Genomic DNA, 20,060 nt, shown 5'->3' with positions numbered 1-20,060 from the left:
TTTTTGAATGACCAAATCATTAAAATAAAACATTTTAAAACAATTGTTGTGTTTATAAAGAATATAAAAAGAATTCGTCATAACTATATAAGGATGTATGCATGTAGGTAGACTAGAAATAAATTACTAATAAATACAACCAGGACACTGTTTCATAATGAAAGCTAATAGTATTGGTTAATAGTACAAGTATAGAAACGTGTTTATTACACTAATACTTTTCTTTTCATTATAGGGAGGACTTTTAGTGATATTACAGGAGTTTAAAAGTACTAAAGTACAAGTTACTGTTGTACAAATCAGTGTAATTGGATTAAGTTAAATCGACAAGACTAATAGAATTAATTTTTACTTTATTATGAAACAGGGCCCAGGTGTGGTAGATGGTTAGTAACTAATAATATATTAGTAACTTTTTTCCAGTCTACCTACTTTATATACATAACAATTGTTTTGAAATGTTCTTATTTTAATGGTTTGTTAATTCAAAAATGTTTGTATTTTGTTTTTTTCATCTAGCCCTGACGAAGCCCTGCGCTGTGGGGCGAAACGTTGGTTTACAATAAATAGTCTTCTTTTATTATTTTGATACCTTTACTGACAGCCATTCGGACTATCTCCCTACAATGTTTAGTTTTATTTATGTTTTTCCAATATTGATTCATTTTTTTTTTTAACTTTTCAGTGGTCAAGAACCTTTAGAAAATATAGGACACTAATTTATAAATTTGATACCAGGGAATAGATTTTCACCAAACGATTTTATGTTTTTTATTGTGTAAAATTATCATAGCAAATTATATATAGTAATATAATTAATAAATAATAGTGTATTATTATGTACAATACAATAATAAAAGATTGTTCTCGAAACTTCATTCATATTCATAGATATTCCTAGAGTGTTATTGATCGTTGCAAGCATATAAAATTTATAAGATAATTTATTTTTTAAATATAAATGACCAAATTCGTTACTATAATCTTTTATGAAAATTTTCCAAGTTAAAGTTTCTCTCAGAATGCAACCTGGCACCAAGTATTAGGTAGCAATATTTTTGATAGTGATTTTTCAACCGTTAACTATTATCATGTTTTTATAAACGGCTCTTTTCAAAATAGTTTTGAATTTTAAATTTATTTAAAATGGAGAGTGGAACATTTTTATATAATCCTTAAACGTTTCTTGGCAAGGAAGCCCTTTTCCTTGATAATTAGGCAAGGGGTGGGCGATCAGTGTAAGTATAAGGCCCCCGGGTCGATATTCATCAAGAGCAGCTTCCAACATACCACTTCCATAACTATATTCTGAAAACAACTTCTTTTTTTTATTATTGGTAAATTATATTAACCATTATTATTTTATATACTCAGCATAAATCATAAATAGAGCTATGAAAGTCAATTCTTACTATAAAATCCCTTTTCCTTTCAAACCGCTTACATAAATTATTGTCTTCACAATAAAAACAAATTAATATACAGAAACGGTATAAAAGTGAGAATAAACTTATAGAAGCCCTCCATTATCTTTTAATAATATTTCACTTAGCCTTCTCAAACAAACCCGCTAAATTTGAACAAATTACTAACTTGGAATCCTCGTACATGACTGAAAAGAAAATTGCATGCCGATTTCAACTATTACAACACTCATTAGACAAAACTTCCAATTAATAAAAAAATACTCACATCACTATAATGGGCCTATTTAGACTTTTGGGGCTCTCTAAAAAGGATCGAATACCTATCATTTCCAATCCCTAGAATCCCAAATTCTTCATATAACCCTTAATTTATCACGAATAAAATCATCCATAAAAAATGTAGTGATCTATACGTAGCCTATCTAGCCCGAATGAGGAATCAATCCTTCCTTAATTAACTCCCTAACCACCCAAACCCACTAATTTCTAGCCTTGCTTTCTTATTGATTCCTGATAATCCTACTAAGCGTTCGAAAACAAAATGGCCTAGAAACCTTATAATGTAGGAACGTTATCAGAGTGCTACCAATGAGTATTTTCTCCAGAAGTCTGTATAATATTATTTTACTATCACATCACATTCACTTGTTGTATTTTTAGTTTATACACAGTTGTAAATATAGTAAATAAGGAAAACAAATTAGAAGGTAATTCAATTGAGGAGATGAGAAAAAAATAAAAATAAGAGAGAGAGAGAGAGAGAGATAGAACTAGTGGATGGTTGGAAAGACCCACTGGAGATTGGCCTATTCCAGATTGATACGTGACCATTTCTCACATGCTTCTCCCTTCCCCTCCCCTCCTCCTTCAAAGCATCTTTCCAATTCCAGCTAAACTACACAATTATTTTTCAAGTCTATTTTCCATTATGTTTCTTACACCTCGCAAGCTGAAAAGTATTTTGATTGATGAGTCACATTATTCAAGCATTGCTGAGGATTTTCACTGAGTGAATAAAAAGAAAATCATATCCATCTTAGTCTTTTCCCTAATAATTTTTATATTTATCATTATTCAATGTACTCTTTGCATTCTAAACCATCGTTAATATTTTTATTCAATTCTGTTAGAACATTAAATAATAGTGTAATATTATTTACAAAAATATTTTCTTTAATATATTTATGAACTACTTTGGTCACTGCGATTTAACCACTGTAATAAATTCACCAAAGATTAAAGACAATTACACCAAACCATAGTATCACATTTATAACAATATTTGAAGAAGCCAATAAAAATAAAACAAATTCCAGAAAAAAACCTATAAAATGTCAGTTCTTTAAGATAAACATATGTATAAAAACAATAGATAAAGTAAGAGTGATGATTAAAAAGAAAGAAATTAATTACAAAATTAAAAAATTTTAAAAATCGTGATCAAATGTATTGAATTGAATTTTAGTTTAAAAAATTGTCAGCATATAAAAGAATAATCAAAATACTTTTTGTACCATTGTTTTAACATTAAAAAGTTTAAAACCAATTATTGGACACGAATTTTTGGATTCAGGTCTTCATAAAATCACAAGAAGCATTTTTATTATTTTTTTTTTTTAAACAACTCGGAAATTTTACAAAAATGTATTTAAAAATAAAAAAGTTATCAGGGCAGAGTATTACTACCAATAAATTTTTAAAACTAGGTATACAATTATTTTTGAGTACTTGGATAGTAGAATTAGATTGGATAATAGAATAACACGTGGGAAGGATAAAACGATTGTTTTCTATTGGCTAACGGAGAGGTTGGTTAATTAATCATGTAGAGAAGGGTTCCCTAAATTGCGGGCTCTGAGCACCTTCGATCTGGCACGCCAATGTTTATTTTAATTACATGGTAAAATTTACAATTTTATTATTTAATGTATGTAATAAATTGATAGCACATATTATTTTTTAAAATAACCTCATTTAGTGGAAAATCGTTCTGTCACGCGGTATCAAATCGTTGCTGACGTCATAATGAAATCAAAAAGTACTAATTACAAAGAGTTAATAATTTATTTGTTGGTATGTACTGTAACCGCGTTTAATTTTACATTTAGATTTGTCATTCGAAATGTTATTAACTAATAAGTTGTGAATAAATGTTATTGGCATTTATAAATTATTAAAATATTAGAAATAATGAAATTGAGACAAAGAAAATAAATAAAACTATTTTATAAATGCCTACGTTCTTCATTAAGAAGGCCTTAATTCTTCAGATAAGAAGATGGATCTAGCAACAATTAGAGATGAACGTTCATTCTGAGATCAGATCATCTGGTATATAGGATATGTAATACCTATCAGGATATCTAATCTATATATGTAAATGACTCAAAACATTGCTCCACTTGTATTTGAAGCTATGAAATTATTTCTTGTAGTGGCATTTGATAACTGCTATATGGAAAAATGGAGGAAACTCCATGCTCCTTACAGCCACATAACTTGACTTGTTTCTAAAAATAGGGCTTCTATTTAGCTCTTTCATGTTTTGCAATTTGCACGGCAAGGAAACGGTTTATACAATCAAATAACTTTAATTTTTCACTATAGTCTCAAAATAGGTAGTGCCAAATATTTTTACGGGCACCATTGTTTTAATTGTGTTTTTTTTTATTTCGCATTGGTACACAAATTTTCCTTGATCTTAGTTCGATAAGTACATATAGATATCCAAAAACCATTTTAATAGGATGTTATTGACTGGTTTATTTGCATAGTTTTTAAACTAGAGAAAACAAGAAAAATATAGAAAACATTAATTTCCTACCGTGATATACAGAACAGTAACTTTTATTATACTTGCCTTTTTTATTTTATTTTTTAAAATTTAGATCTGATGTAGATTACAAAATAATAAAAGATTTTTCAATAAAATGATTCCACCCTAATTTATTTTTATATTTTGACTAACAACCTTTTTTGACATTTTGCCTGTGAATTAGGGCAAATGTGTGAATGATTTTATTTCTTATAATATTTAAAAAATGTCACAAATAGAAAAAAAAATGAAGAAAAAGAAATGTAAGAGATTGGTAATATATTTTTTTTTTAAATTGATAGGTTCACGTTTTATTATAATTTATAATACTATATATACCATTGCTAATTTGATCAGTGATACAGTCAATCTCTAAAATAAAAAAGGCAAGTATAATAAAAGTTAATGTCCTGTAAATCACGGTAGGAAATTAATGTTTTCTATATTTTTCCTGTTTTCTCTGGTTTAAAAACTATGCAAATAAACCAGTCAATAACATCCTATTAAATTGGTTTTTGGATAAAAGCAATTATACGCAGACTACACGTGATGGATAAGACACCCGTGGAACTGCAAACTATTCATCATAAGCCCGAGGTAATTACAGACACCATTGCTAAGGAAGGCTGATTTACAGCGCTCCTATCTTCTAGCTCCTCAATTGCTAACCTTATCAGCTCCCCTGGCACGCCACTCGACCGGCTCCGTGTCTTTTAGCCTCATCAACGGGATTTATTGGCCGTTGTGCCAAGGAAAACTTCTCGAATTGATGATTTTGAATAGGATTTAATTAAGTAATTAGATCTTGTAAGATAAAATAGTGAGGTATGTGAGATTGTTTTCCGATAACGTCCGCATTATACTGAAATATTAAAAAAGTTGTCGATCATATTCTACAATAATCTAGCTGTTTCTCTTGCCATCTCCGATAATTATTCCATCCATCACCCCGACGGCCTCGAAAGACATACCTAATTTAGCAAAGTAATCCCTTTGGCAACCTATATCAACAATGTCATCTATCCTAACGGATTGCTGAAATATATTGGGTGAACAGTATTAACATTTCTATTTTAAATTCACATAATACAAAAAACTGAATAGGTGTTAAATGACTAATGATCGATTTTATAACAGTAATTTTATTATTATTATATTTTTTTTTAGTATTATTCGGAAACGTAGACTTATATTACCTTAAATGATCGCGTTTATTTATCTCTATACCAAATTGATGAATTGTAAATTTCCAACAATTATGACTTTAAAGATATCATTTTGTTTAGATGCTGCATTTTTAATCGACGGAACGTAAAAATAGTGATCTTTAAAAAAAAATTTGAGGTAACAAATTAAAATTTATAATCAGATAACTCAAAAATGTAACTACATAATTTTCACTTATTGAATTTAACTGTACCATTCAGTCTCATAATTTCGACTCTTGCTTCCTTCAAAACTTAAAATAAAAAATCGTTAGGGTAATTTACTATTCTATAACCCTTAAGAACACCATCATTTTTATCAATGGAAGGATTTTTATCACATTTGGACCAGTTTTCAATTCTGTTTTAAATTTATAATTATAGTTTAGCACCATAGGGTCGAATAAAACCCTAACTAAGCCATAATATTCTCTCTGATTACTTGCATTGAGTGGTAAAACGGATGCATTAGGAAAAGTACACGATAGGAGAAGAGCCATAAAATCACAAAAAAACAATCGACTATTACCTCACAAGCACTATCCATACCCCAAATCACTGTCTCTTTCTTCCACTGCCATACCAAAAGCACAACTAACTAGGAACAGTACGAGTTAAAGGAGATCTAACCGTGGAAGAAGAATGGTTGGGGTACCCCACACTCCACAATGCTTTTCTGAGGTGAATTTAGTATGAAATGAATACGACATTTTATTCCAATAATGTATGTTTTGAGGTTATAAGCAAAAAAAAATTTCTATTTGGATAAACTGAAAACTGAGGTAAATTGAAATTTGTCCTAAACAGCCCAAAACATTAATTTCCTTTCTGGTCCTCATTTGACTGCAACTCAATAGAATAGAATTGGATACCCCTAAACAATGGATCCGGAAAAGATATTTAGAGTACTGATATGTAAGGCGCCTTCAAATTAAGACAATAGACATTCGATTGATCTAAAACCAAACTTCCTTAGTTTTATTTGGGCCTGTTTCCTTTTTTTTTATTTCATTTTACCTTTTCATTATTTTTTTTTTAAATGTACGTATTCATTTTCGTATTCTGCTATGCAGTCCACTCATAATCAAGCCAGCCAGCCCTATTTTATTTAAAGGATAAATGGGTAATATTTAGCTCATGCTGAATCACCGAGATCAAAAAAACTACAGTTTGATTTAGTATTAATTTACTTATGCATTTATTCATCACTCTTTACTTAGTGTGCGTATAGTAGTATCCATCGTCCTATCCTATATACCAGACATCCCAACCCATCCTAACACTATCCTTACCACGTATGCCGACAAGACATGTCTATTGTCAGTGAATAATGACCTTTCCATTGTACCCCACATCACCAACCTTGAAGAATGATGCCGAAACTGGAGGATTAAAATAAATTCCAATAAATCCCACCACATTTAAAATCACATTTACCCTTCGTCAAATACCCTTCTTCAATAATACCCCACTCATTCCAGTCTAACAGATTCTTTACTTAGGACTACATCTGGACAAACGACTGACATGGAATCCCCATACAAGAATGAAAAGACAGGAAACTGCTCGTCAATTCCGACTAGGCAAACGGTCTAAACTTCCAATCTACCTGAATATAATAAGGCCTATCTGGACATACGGAATTGACCTTTGGGGCTCCACTAAACCATCGAATTCCTCTCTTATTTAATCCTTACAGTCCAAAATCCTTGTTGCTACTTACTTTGTCACAAATCAAGTCATCCATCAGGACCTTAATGTTCCATATGTGGTCGATTTGGCCAGAACCCAATACCAATTCTTCCATGATAAACTTCCCAACCATCCAAACAAAAATAAAATCTTAATCTACGACTTAAATATAAACAAGCAAATTTTCTGAACCTCCAAAACATTCTAAGTGAAAGTATCAAAGGTATGCCTCAATTATCCAATGTACAATTTGTTTATTTTTCTATTTTTATTTTTTCACATATCCCTTCTCTTTGCCCTTTAAGGAAATCTACACCGTGAGCAAAAACGTCGAGCCACAAAACGAGTCATGCACAATTTTTATTGAATTTCAAATAGCGCTACGGTTGATTGATTCATAGTATTTACAATTTTACAGTAGCATAATTAGTCTGTGCAACTAATATACAAAGTTTAGATATTAATAGGTCACAATTTTTTTTTCTCCAATCTTTATTCCTAACTAATACAATATATACAAGACATAATATATACACATAATTACAATAAATCTTGTTTTTACGTATAGCATAATACGAAGATAATTACAATGTCTGCTGAAGGTGGGTTTACAGCGGTGGTATAATAGCCGGGGGCTTACAAAGAATGGGGAAGGGCCATTACGGCTGGTGGTTGGAAGATGGTATACCATATGTCACAAATATATGACATATGATTTACATACATATGGTAATGGTGATAGCAGCGCAGGGAGGGAGAATGCAGATCGCCTTGGACAAAGTTTGTATTAACAAGGTAGCAGTTAGTCAAACAAACGCTCTATGTTCAACGTAAATATGTTGTTTGAATTGCTAAAATAGAAGTAAAACGACAAAGGGTTGTCGGTTAAATAGTTGTGTTTGTAGAAGTGCGGTGGACCTGATACAAAGCCCGCCTCTGAAGAGCGAGATCTGGCGTAGCCGGGACCGAATTAGAAGCGTGAGCCATCAGATAAAAGGAACCCACCGAGTCTTTGTGTCCTCCTGTTCCTCCCCTCGTCCCCCTCCTCTCACCCCCTTCCCTTCGGCTGACAACTTATTTCGAGGGGATTTCACTTTACGCTCCTTAATGGCAAACAGTGAAAGCTAACATCCCTCCTTCCCGAACCAACAACGTCACCTGCCTGTATTGTATCCCTAAAAATTTTGAATTTGATAGTAACCAAATTAATTTAAATATCTGATCCTTCCACTATTATCCAAGACAGAAACAAATAAAGAAGGGATTAGACGAAATGCAACTAAACTGTTCAGATACACAAAGAAGCAATAAAACGTTTTTTAAAGGTTCCAAGTAGAAGACTACCAACCCATCTAAGTCTGTGAACGACATAGCAAGAAAATTAACGAAGTGCGGACCACCTCCACCACTCAAAAATCAGAAAAGGTAAACAAAACAGTTTGAACATAAATCCCCACAAAATGTATGTTGCAGGACACTCTTGTGGTTTATCCGATTAATTCGCTATCCACTGTGGTGCACTGCTATATATCATTGCCAAAATCTTAATGTAGATATTAAGATTTTGGTAAACAAATTACAATCATCAAAATTTATCTTTCGCAGTTTCAAACAGAAACACTCTTTTTCTAGTCAAGAAACAAACTATTCCGTACGATATTATGTGAAGGGGAGGCCACAAGAATGTATTAGAACTCCAAAAGAAGTAAGGAAACAAGATTTACGAAAAAAAAAGAAGGAATTAAATTCAATTCCACCTTGTTGTAAAAGGAGTTTAGTAAACTGAATCAATTTTACGGCCAAAAAATATGGTATAACCCTAATTGTCAAGTGATCACGCCAAGTTAACAATTAATTTGTAAATAGTCTTAGTATTTAATTTAATTTTTATTTTTATCTGTAAAATTTTCTTTTAAGTTTATTATTATTTTTAAAGAAAACAAATGTATTTATACTTTGTATTGTAATATTTAAATGCAGGAATAAGGATCAGTGGGGATTATCGGTACTAGCCCCGTTGCTAACAATCTACTGCTTAAGCTCAGCTGTCTAGTAGCCATTAGTGGTTCGTTACCAGACCCTCACTGCGTGGGTTTGTTGTGATTAAACGTTTCATTTTGATAAATATAATACATTCCTCTGTGTTTATAAATACAAATGAGCTAATTAATTTGATTAAAATTTGAATACTGAATGCACTGAAGAGCCAGTACAGACGTGGGCCCTTTGACAAATTTGATAGTTTCAGCGGTATTTATAACTACGAGGATATAACGTACAAATCATTCTCTGGCCTATTGAAGTGAATTATCTTTTCTTCATGAGTCGTGTAATCTTTCCTTCTCGCCTCCGATTATTCGGAGTCGTCATCCAGTATTTTATTTTACATATCTATTGACTTATTATTGATATATATTGACTTATATTCGTTATCTTTTAACGCTTTTGTTTTATTACATGTTTATGTTTTCTACTGTTGGCCTTGCCAAATAAATGTTTATGTCCAAGCCAATTTTTTTTTTTTTTTAAACTTCTTTAAAGATACAACGTCGATTTGAGGTTGCTTTAATTGCATTTCGAATATACCTATATTTCGAAAGAAATTCATTCAAGCCAATAATAAAAATCAAGGTTATTAAGATTATAAAATAACAAAAATGAAGATTCCCCTCGCAGATGGTATTCAGCCTACAGTAGAGGCACTTTGAGATAGTTGACAGTATAAGCTGCTAGTAGATGAAGAGACAACCCACTGCTGTGGCCTTCCTCCCCAGCCTGATAGCGTTCCCTAACATCTATCACCTCACTGCCTCCCTCCCCCCACGATAGTGACATCACTCAGCAAGTACTACGACCAGCAGCCGGGTACTATCCTCTACTATCGATCCGATTCCAGCGACCCTACCGGCCGCTTTACGGCGATTCTTTCTTTTCTTTGTCGGCTGGTAGCCCTATCTCTTAGAGCTCTCTTATTTAAAACGACTACACAGACCTTTAGCTTTGGCCGTGGACCTGGCCTTTCCTACCCTAGCCCTTCCTTTCATAGTATCCATTTACGATAACGTTCATCCTTACACTTAATATCTTGCACTATTCTGAAATTTCCTTGAAAGCAAGCACTACTGCTTGCTATATAGGTAAAGGGAAATGATTTTACTTATCTGTTCAATGCTATCTAACCAAAAACTACTTGTTAAAAAAAGAAGATAAAAACTATGATCAGATTACTGCAGGAAGATTTTAAACAAAGCTTTCAGTTCCACAAATAACGGTTAATTAGCAATCAATGCATCGACAATGAACCACCCGAATGCTTACCACAGATCGCACATCTCATTTTAGGAACCTAAAAATAGTAAAGCATACGATATGAAGATTGACTGAGGTTTATGAAATGATGACGTAGGTTGTACTATACCTATTAGCTTAATCTATTAGAATTAGATGTAATATCAGTTCTCATGATGTATAAATTAATAGATGCTATTGACAGTATAGTTATTCGGAGCTATTTGATAGGTTAAATGCTTGGTTTGAAACTTATTGTTGCGTTTAAAAACCGAAAAATGTAAAAGAAGGTGCTGATAGCAATTAATACGCATATGCCTAAATTGCCCGAGCACCCCACGAGGCGAAGATAAAAAAAAAACACGCGCGAGCTAGCTGTGGCGTTAAGCAAACATGATAGAGATATTTTCAAATGTTTTCTTCCCTGCCTCAATGAAAACCATTATGTGTGAGTAGAGCATTAAAGAAGTGTCTTCCCGACAATAGAGGAGGAGACTGCAAAGAATGAGGAGAAGGAGTCATGGTAGAAAGTTTATCCCTTTCAATATCTTTTACATCTCCATCATTCATCTTCTTCATCATCATGACCATCAACAGATGCAATTTCAATAAACACTAAATCGAAAATCATTAACTCCTTCTAACCGAAAAATGTTTTATTTTGCTCCTACACCTACAAACATGAGTAAATAATATATTAGTTTTTTTTTTTCTGTAAATATATATTTTATTTTCTATCTAATTAATTTTAATAGATTTGCTACCAATTTATATTTTATTTTCTTTGAAATTAATTTTCAATTAATTGAATTTAATTTATAATATATTTTTATATTTTAAACTGAAAATGAATCTTACTGACAGATTTATTCCTTGTTTTGTTTGCTTTATTGTATACACTCAAAATTTTGATTCACTGTTTTTCCTTTTCACCTATATTTTGAACCCTATCTCCATGAATAAGTGTATTGATATTCCTTCATCAGATGAATTCAGAAACTATAATTTTTTTTTAAAGATTGAAGTAACTAAATTTTCTAAATTTTACGTCTGCAAGATTGTTATCTTCGATCAACCACTAAGCTGCAAGAGCACACTATAAGTTATAAATTATCAAAAAGTAATATAAACACGATTCCGTTTTCATACGTAAATCTCAAATTATAAAACTAAAATAAAAAATAAAAAAAAAACAATTATTTTTAATTGGAAATTTCATGACTTTTAAGTAGACGTTATGGGAGAAATAGGTTCCGAATTAACTGCTGATTTATCGAATCCTCAGTACATTTCTGCACTCTTAAGACTGTCATAAACTTTTAAAAATTCATTTTAAACTATCAAATAGTTTTAAAATTAGCTATATTATGACATTTCCTTTCAAAGGTGGGATCAATAAAACAAAAACACTTTAATAAAACCAAGAAATAGTACATTTTACTTTAGCAGTATAATCAATTAGAAAAATAACGCCACTTGTAAACAGTTAAACGAATATTAAAGTAGGAGGTGATTACCTTTTCCTCTTGTTGAACTATTACCGAGGTTGTAGTATCTCTACCAGATAACACTATTGTAATGGTTAGTACACTTTTTTATTTCGCCCTTATATCATAACACATAAAAACAAAGTTGCTATATAAATGAGAATCATTAAAACGATTTTCCTAGAAAGAGATGGGCAGATTAAAAGCGATTACTGTGTTGAGGTGTTTGGTGTTGAATTAAAATATTTAGAATTATTATTATTAGAGTAAAAATAATTACAACATAATAATATTTAATGATTTGTAATGAAAAACTCTTCTTTATTTTAATATATCATTCCAACGTTTCGGGGCCATTGCCCCATCATCAGGTACTCTTGACATTATTATATCCTCAATTTCATAATTAAAATGGTATCCTTATTTAGTCTTAGGTATAAAGTTAAAATAATCATTATTGCTGTCAGTTTATTTTAAATAAATTAAAAAATAAAATAAATTGAATTGCATCGTGTAAATATAAGGTTATTAAATTTCTCCATATTTATTATATATGAAATTTTATTTATTAATTTTTTAAAAATAAACTAACAGCAATAATGATTATTTTAACCTTATACCTAAGACTATATAAGGATACAAGTTTAATTATGAAATGGAGGATATAACCATGTTAAGAGTACCTGATGAGGCAATAGCCCCGAAACGTTCTTAATGATATATTAAAATGAAGAAATTTAGTTATGAAGAGTTTTTCCCTACAACTCATTAAATAAATATAAACTCATCCAGTACTAAATCTATAATATAATAATAATAATAATTGATCTTTCCTTGATAGTTTCATAGGAGGGATTGGGATGGTACTCACAGGGTCATCCCAATCCCTCCTCCAATCCTCCTCAATTTTCATTAATGCATAGACTTTTATGCGTGGACTACTGGACTATTGAATTAAAATTTGCTATCTATTCCGCCATTTTACGGAACATCACGGTTAAATTGGTGAAACGTTGATGGATTATATATCTAGAGCTGTTTAAAAGACTCGAGACTTCATGTTGGAATCTTCCAATAATATTCCAATAAATTTTTGAATTTATTAAAATGAGAATCGCCATCATCAGTGGTACTAAAATGTTTTACTGAATCTGAACTTTGCAAGACCTAGTATTAATCTTCCATGAGCTTCAAAAGTTACCATACCTTCTTATTTTTGGGCTTGATGATCATAATTCTAAAATAATACGCTGTGACTTTCTCAGGAGGGGAGCTTAGCGCCGCCGTTGCAACACTTAGTTCCACCCCTGGTCGTTTATTCATTTATTCAGACTATGAATAAATTTTACGGAATATCAGCGGATCCTCCCTCTATTGGCAGGGGCCGCTCTCAATAAACAGCAGACCCCGAAGAAGGGCCGATGACAAATTGGTTTTGTTTAATGACTGCGCCTTCTGTTGTCTATTAACGGGCTATTTCTCCGAGCCTTCCGAGCTCCATTAACTCCAGAAAATAACGACATTAGCAGGAGCGAAATTAAATCAACGATTTCTCTTGACGTTTAATTCAAATTAAAAATCATCCAACAGACCAATATGATCTAGTCTTGGAACCTATAGTTAGGAAATGGTTATACAATAGAATGAAAAAAATGAGAAAAATAAATTCCAATAAAAATATACGTAAAAATAACAAAGCTGTTCATGATACTTTAACGAAACTTTATAGCCATTTTGACTTTGTATGTTGAACACCAAAGAGACAATAACGGTGAACATTTAAATCGATTCCTTCATAAATAGTTAGCATGCGTCCCGGAACATGATAATCAACATCGAAATAATTAATGCAGAAACAACAATGCCCATATCGCCAACAATGGTTTCCTAAAAAACCACAGGCAAACGCGCCTGGCCTGTCTGGGCCAACGTTATAATGTATATGCGGGGGCAGGAGTATGCTGGACAATGGCTTACATGGACCATGTCTGTAAATATATTCAGTAGAAATTTTGTATGTAAATATAGGCAAAATATTAATGTTCATTATTATTCAAAAAACATTAGGTAGATAACAATTCCAGAAATATTCTTGTCTTAATTTTCTACAAAAATATTTTCTTCAATAAATCCCAGAAGGACCGCGCTCCGTGTCGATTACCACTTTAAAGAATCTAAAAAGTTATAACAGCATTAAATCGGTGTTGAATATTCAGAAATGAGACATCCTTTACTTTTGGAAGGGGATCTAATTTAATTCTTAAGAAGTGGTGATTTGAAAAAACAAGGGTTCAAAGTGGAAACTTTGAAGAGGGTTGGTGTTGAAAGGGCTCAGAAGAGGTACTTACTACCTGTAGGGCTACTGCTTCGAATCAGAGGGGCCCTTATCAACAAATCGGGATAAAAACAAATCGCTCCCATCTCTCTTAGCTTTTGTAATTAGCAGTTTATCCAAAGTTTATTACAGATAATAATAAAAAAAATATGCTTTAAATGTTGTCAGTCTTATAAATATAAATATTAAAGAAAAAATTAAAACAAATAATAAATAAATAATTTCAATATAATAAATAATATGACCTAATGTTATATTAAAACTATATAGAAACTTTTTATTTATTTATTTATTGATATTTACAACTGTATAAAAAATACAACAAGTAAATTTGATCATAATGACATAATGATATGATACAGCATGTAGAGAAACAACCCAGTAGTAGAACTCTAAAAACAGTTTACAATATAAGGTCACGAGGCCATCTTCTTTTCAGGCGCCTCGGAGGATTGCCAGGAATGGAAGAGGAAGCAAGGTTAGAAACTAGTGGGTTTGGGTGGTTAGGGAGTTTATAATGGAAGGAATAATATCGGATTCGGGATAATAGAAATTTATGATAATAATTTCATAGTAACTTCAGTCTTAACTTTATGTAATAGACTTTTATCTATAATACTAGCAATAATCAACACTTTACTTATTTTATTTTATTTATATAAAATAATCAATATTGTAAATAATCTATTAATTGGAGCAACCATCAGTGAGCGCCTTACTGATGGGTCTGCACCATATCCAATTGCATTCGTCGTGGGTCCAGTGCTCCTGGTCCGCAACCGTTGGGGTGCCTCCCCAACCAGCACGCAGCCTGCTCCAGCCCTTCTGGTTTCGGCGTCTGTAACTTTGCCTTCAACTTCTTTGATCGATGGTTTATAGGCCATTCTCAACGCATGAACCTAACATACGGCCATTGAGCATAATCTATTTCCTCCTCATGAACCATTCTCCTCCGAGGCAGACACATCTTTCAGATTCGTTATTTAATCTAGATCTGCTATCCTGGGCCACAACAACTACCAGGTCAACAACGTGGGCCTCCTCTAGCAATTCATCGAAAAGCAACTTTCACAACCGGTTGAGTTGCTAGGTATCGAATTCTTGTAACCACAGGAGTACGCGCAGCCATTAAACACATTCGAAGGCGGAGGGTATGTCAAAAAGAATCACCAAGATATAATTCTCCACTCCCCTTCCAAACGCACTCTCAGAATTGGCACGGGCCGAGCTGAATTGCAGTAGGGGACTCCCAGTACAGGTGTGAGGCTACTCACAATCATACTTCAAGGACATAGCTGATGCACATGGAGGATGCATATTGGCCGAAAGGCCTTAGATGATTCGTTATTCTTACCCCCTTCCTTATAAACTAACTTGGCTATATATAAAATACATATTAAGAATAATATAAGATTGATTTAAACGGAAATACACGTTGAATAATTCCCTGAGTCCAAATAACCATATTTCACACAATGGAGTCTAAGTTTGTATGGTTGTGAAAAGTTCACCTCAACATAAAAAAAATCGTAGGAAACTCAAATTACAAGTTTAGGTGGGTATATTAAGCCTAGGATGATAGAGCATTTTTTCAGTAAATCCAATATAAAATTATCGATTTTACAATTTTTTATTACTTTTAATAAAACGGCTTTAACGATTTTGATTAAACTCGTCAAATCAATATTAGCTTATATGGTTTTTAATATCAGCTGACTCTTATTCTCATTGAAGTAATTAAAAAGAGTTAAAATCCCAAATTTTATTTTAATTAATCTCTCATTTTTACTACTAAGAAACATTAGATAAATATAAAATATGAAGTAATTTGTGTATTAAAGAAAGGAGAAAATACATTTTTTCCTGTTTTAATGGTTTTTATGACAATTGTCAGGCTTTACTTCCAAATAGCTATACGTGAAATATATAGTAAGAGGTTATACTAAGACCCTCAATAATAAATAAATTGCAGTTTTGATATGAAACATGAATAACTTGATTTTATATTGGGTAAAACGTACAAATTGTGCAATGAGTGGCGTAATTTTTATTTTTTTAAATAAAAAACCAATATGTGTTTCACAGGCTGAAACTTTTACATTGTACTCCTCATCTATGTCAAAATCATTCCCGGAACACGTTAATGCCCCTGGTAACATAATTTTAAAATAGACTATCTAAAAAAAAAACTCTCCTTCAACACATTAATAATAAACATGTAAAATCATTTCACACAACATAACTCTTCTATACAAACTTGTACATAACAATCTATACAGCAAATCACGCTGGGAGATCTTGTACTAACTGAAAGTACGATTTATTCGAACAAGGCCGTGTGATGGGAGTGCAAAAGCTCAGTACAGATCTAATTAGTAACAGGGACTTTGACCTAGTGGAAACATTGCCAACCCCCTGCGACATGGTTCGCTGAGAGACAAAAGCAACTTTATCGGGAATAACTTGAACTAATTTACAACGGTAACTAATCAATGACAATGTCCATAACATAGAACAAACAACTGCAAATCGATCTAACAGATAGCATGTATTCAGAAATTGGAGCAAACAACAAAATAATTGCATGACTCCAGAAAGATTTAACTATTATTGAGTTATTTAACCTTTTCCAGCTTATGTAAGCAAGTATTTTTTATATGGTAAAGTACAATCAAGGGTTATTACAAAGTTTGGTGTGACATGTCAACATTGGTGGATAGGATATTTTACTATCTTATTTTGGGACCAAAGATGATATTTTTCGTGACTACTAAAATTGGACTAGATCTTAATGATTAACTCTCTGATATCTTCTCTTGTATGAGCTGCGTTGCGCTGTGGAAGGTTTTTTAACGAAGAACAAGAAACGGTCTCTATTTCTTCTTTTTTTTAAGGTGAAAAAGTATCTAGTAATGATTATGGTATTACAGTAATGATATAGTTAATGACCAGACTGTATCAACTAATAGACAATATATAAATTTAGAATAATAATATTGAGGATGGTGGAAGTGGTAAGACATTGGGTGAGAAACTTCGAATCAGAACCAGGTTATTTATTTTCTGTTTCACTGTAACCGTGAGTCAGCCATGTGGGTTCGGGAACCCTCTGGGGTCCACCCAGCCTCATAAAGTCATTCCCCTAATTGGGTAAGAATCTGAAGGTCGATCAAATAACATCCTTACACAACCGATGATCTAGTAACAGCACTTCCTTACAAAGTACTACACTCCTAACTCTTCGTGGTTTGTTTTAATATTCAGGATGATTTCTATTAAAGAATGTACTTTAAAATAGACAATTGTGTGGTTACATCTATGTTCGTGACTAAAATATTGCTTTTTCATTGAGAGACATACCTTCCAGCATTCAAGCTAAAATCCACTCACCCTTCTGAATGAAAATGTTGGAGATTTTTTATTTTTTTAGTACTTGAAATTACTAACTGCACTTAAGCTAAAAATACAATAAGTAAATGACATTAGAACTAAAAAACTTACGAACTAGTTCTGTCACGTGCACATTTAGCTGTTGGGTGCTCCATTCTACCCCAATGTGATAAGAAATAATATCATAAGAAACCAACCATTGGCAGAACTCCAATAACAATTGTACATTAGAAGGTCTCAAGGCTACCTTCTTTTCAGGCGCCTTGAAAGATTGTCAGGAATGGAAGATAATGCTTAGAAAATAGTAGGGTTAACTCCCTTAAGATAGTTAGGGAGTTTATTATAAAAGAGATGACACCTGGTTCGGACTAAATCGGCTTGGCACTTCAAGGTCAGTATGGATGATTTTAATTGTAATAAAGTAAAGAAGAATAGAGAATTTTATGATGGATTTAGAATCGTTAGGATTAGATACTAGAGGAATTCGATGATTTAGTTCAGTTACCCAAACTTCAAATCCGTATTGTAGTCATGTAAATTAGCACTCTGTAGTTAAAATGCTTGGCGCATTTGTCTATAAGTGTAATAGTTGGAATCGACGTGTAGTTTCCTATACTCCCAGTGTTGTATGAGAATTCCAAATTATCAATTTGTCCTGATTTAGTCCGAAGAAGTGTATTGCTCGACAGGGATATGCGGAATATTATTAAACAAGAGGGCAATCCATAGGTTTACGACGAAGGATTTTTATATATATATTGAAATTTACAACTGTATATTATATGATACATTCAATAAATTTGGTCTCAGTTAAAATAGAGTGTTACAGGCGTGTAGAGAAACTACCTATTGGTAGCACCCCAATTACATTTACAAAAGCAGGTCTCGTGGCCATCTTCTTTTCAGGCGCCTCAGAGGATTGTCGGGAATGGAAAAAGATGCAAGGCTAAAAAATAGTGGGTTTGGGTAGTTAGGAAGTTTATAATGGAAGGAGTGATATCTGGTTCGGGCTAGATCGGTTACAAAGGGAACATTAAGGTCTTAATGTATGATTTTATTTGTGACAAAGTAAGGAGCTTTGAGGATTTTACAAAGGATTTTGGATTGTAAGGATTAAATACGAGAGGAATTCGAAGGTTTAGTGGAGCCCCGAAGCTCAACTCCATATGTCCGGATTAGCCTTATTGCAGTCATGTAGATCAGTCTTTTGTAAGGAGTTGGAAGTTTAGACCGTTAGTCTAGTAAGTGCTGTAATAGTCGAAATCGGCGTGCAGTTTCCTATATTTCAATCTTGTGTGAGGATTCCAGGTTAATTGTTTGTTCAGTTGTAGTCCAAGGTAGCGGATTTGTTCGACAGGAGTAAGAGCAACATTATCAAATGAAACTGTAGGGCAGTCGGTAGGTTCATGGCGAAGGGTAAAGGTGATTTGAAGGGATTTGTTGGAATTTATTTAAATCCTCCTATTACGACACCATTCTTCGATCGCTGTGATATTGGATTGGAAAGTTTGGGATACAATTAATGTGTTATTATATTAACTATATATATAATTATAATATTAACTGCGAGCACACATATTATATGATTGGAATCTAGGATGAGGTATAGGCGTTTTAAAATGAGTTTTTCGAGGATTATGCCTATGATTGGTAATAGAGGGATAGGACGGTAGGAGGATGGATATTCCGGCGGCTTTTGGGACTTAGATATCATTTTAACTATTGATAATTTCCATGGGTAAGGAAAAATATTTGGAACGGAGTATGGCGTTATATATGTAGATAAGGAATAGGATGGCTTTCCGAGGAAGAAGTTTTAAGATATGGGATGTAATTAGGTCGTGCCCAGGACCTTTGCGGGTAGGTAATCTTTGAATGTTACTAGATATTTCAGAAGGATGAAATGCTTTAGGTGGGAGGGTCATTTGGAGCGGAATATTTAGTTTTGTTTCAATACATTCAAGGTAAATTGGGTTAAGGATATCAGGGTATGGAATAAAGGTTTTAGAGAGGTGATTTCCGAATGTTTGTTATTTTTCTGCGTTAGTTCTGGTCCAGGTTTGGGATTCGGTGAGAAGTGGGTGGTTAAAATCTTTGAAATTCGGCAGTTTTTTAGTGGTCATAATGATTTATCAGAAGTTCTAAAATTTTCAGTAAAGTTAATTAGATTTTGAATTTTGTATTTTCTGATTTCTACGTTTAGTTTTTAATCAATTTGGTGTAATACGTTTTGTCTGTTGGATATCTGGTGCTATGGCACATCTTACTCTGTGTTTCCCCTTAATAAGATACGAATATGCTGTTTATTTTGTTTATTTTTATCGATTCGATTAGTCGATGTGTTGTCAGCTATACTTGTTCTTATTGATGATGTGAGTTTTCAATAGCTTCGTTAATTTCATGTCGTGTCTTCAGTCTAAT

General features: G+C 32.5%; 1 protein-coding gene across 1 annotated transcript in view; it reads right to left on the bottom strand.

Moving 5' to 3' along the window:
• Nucleotides 1-20,060, bottom strand: part of loaf (lost and found) — a 398,449-nt gene that overhangs the window by 189,646 nt on the left and 188,743 nt on the right. The gene's annotated exons all lie outside the window — the stretch shown is intronic.

This window comes from Halyomorpha halys, unplaced genomic scaffold (genome assembly GCF_000696795.3).
Source record: "Halyomorpha halys isolate HHAL.00 unplaced genomic scaffold, Hhal_1.1 Scaffold387.1, whole genome shotgun sequence".
Taxonomy (NCBI): Eukaryota; Metazoa; Arthropoda; class Insecta; order Hemiptera; family Pentatomidae; genus Halyomorpha; species Halyomorpha halys.
This window is presented reverse-complemented; position numbering and strand designations above follow the sequence as displayed.